The following is a 1,434-nucleotide window of genomic DNA, read 5'->3' as shown; positions in this document are numbered from 1 at the left end:
AAAAAAAAAAAAAAAAAATGGACCATTTAATGCAATGTTTGAGTTAGTCTTGCAAATATCTCATTTCCTCCCATGTTCACAAAAGTCAAAATATGAAAATAACCTAAATTTTCATTTCATTGATGAACAAGTGGATAAAGAAAATATAGTGTGTGTGTGTATATGAGTGTGTGTTTATATATATATGTATATATAGATACAAGAAAAAAGTTTCCACAAGAACCTCCGTGTCCTCATTTAGAATTTAATTTTTTACCTCACACACTTCTTTTTTTTTTTTCTACTTCCACTTGACACCTTTCTGGGGTACTAGGTAAGTTGTACCTGAATTCCACTCTCTCCCTCAAAATACCTGTCTCAAATTTGTGTATACATTAGTAGGTATCAATCAGGAAGGTCTCCCCCAACCCATTCAATAGGCCCTGCTTCAAAATTTGAAAAGTTTAAGAAATTCAGAGCCCTGATTATGTATATGGGTGTACATTTTTGCAGACATTTTGCAGACAAAATCCACTGTGCCCTACCTACTCATCAGTCTTCCCCCTTCCTATCAGTCTTCCTCTTCCCCTGAATCATTAGTAACAACTGATCTCTTTGCTTTCTTTGTCTTGGCTTTTCTGGAATGTCATATAGCTAGCATAATATGACAGTTTTTCCTACTGGCTTCTTTCACTTAGTAATATGCATTGAAGATTCCACCATGTTTTTTCATAGCTTGACAACATGTCATTTTATCGTCCAACGATATTCCACTGTATGAATGTACTGCAGTTTGCTTATCCACTCATCTTTTGAAAGACATCATAATTGCTTCTAATGTTTGGCAATTATGAATAAAGAAAATGTGTGTGCCAGTGTTTGCGTGTACATGTTTTCCACTGTCTGTGGTTCCTAGATTGTATGTTAATACTATACTTAGCTCTATAAGAAACTGTCAAGTTTCCCGGCCCCCGAAGGTGCAGGCTGCAGAGATGGAGTGGTCCTGTGCCCCGGAGGGCAGCAGCTCCCATCGCCGCAGTTCGGAAGGGGCGGGGCTCCCACTTGTCCCGCGGCTGTAGCAATCTGTGGTGAAGTTGAAATGCTTTTCTCCTAGACTGGCAACATGTTTTGATTCTTCTCAAATAACTTGCAAGCTACTGTGAAGCACATCGGCTTACCTTGCCCTGAAGAAAACACACTCTAAGGCCCACAAATGATTAAACCCAGCAATTTATGTGACAATAGCATTTTTATTTTTCTTATCAAGATCTGGTTATTTGATCCACATAATGGTAAAGATTCCCAAGTTAGCCGCGATCTAAATGATTCAAACGGATGATACTCTCTGCAGAAGAGGTAAGAACCACTGGCAGTAGGGTGGAAGGTATGTCATTACAGATAATGCTGACAGAGAAGGTAATCTGAGCCTACTTTTTTTTTTTTTTTTTTTTTTTT

At 38.1% G+C, this 1,434-nt stretch overlaps 1 protein-coding gene across 1 annotated transcript in view; it reads left to right on the top strand.

Annotated features, from left to right (window-relative positions):
• The first annotated feature begins 1,041 nt into the window (after positions 1-1,041).
• Positions 1,042-1,434, top strand: part of CLEC9A (C-type lectin domain containing 9A) — a 40,196-nt gene continuing 39,803 nt past the window's right edge. The window contains exon 1 of the mRNA XM_017854827.1: positions 1,042-1,335. The gene's annotated coding sequence lies outside the window, so the exon portion shown is untranslated. The remainder of the gene's footprint in view (positions 1,336-1,434) is intronic.

Source organism: Rhinopithecus bieti, unplaced genomic scaffold (genome assembly GCF_001698545.2).
Source record: "Rhinopithecus bieti isolate Rb0 unplaced genomic scaffold, ASM169854v2 scaffold_39951, whole genome shotgun sequence".
Taxonomy (NCBI): Eukaryota; Metazoa; Chordata; class Mammalia; order Primates; family Cercopithecidae; genus Rhinopithecus; species Rhinopithecus bieti.
The sequence above is the reverse complement of the archived record's forward strand: the minus strand, read 5'-3'. Positions and strand labels throughout refer to the sequence as shown.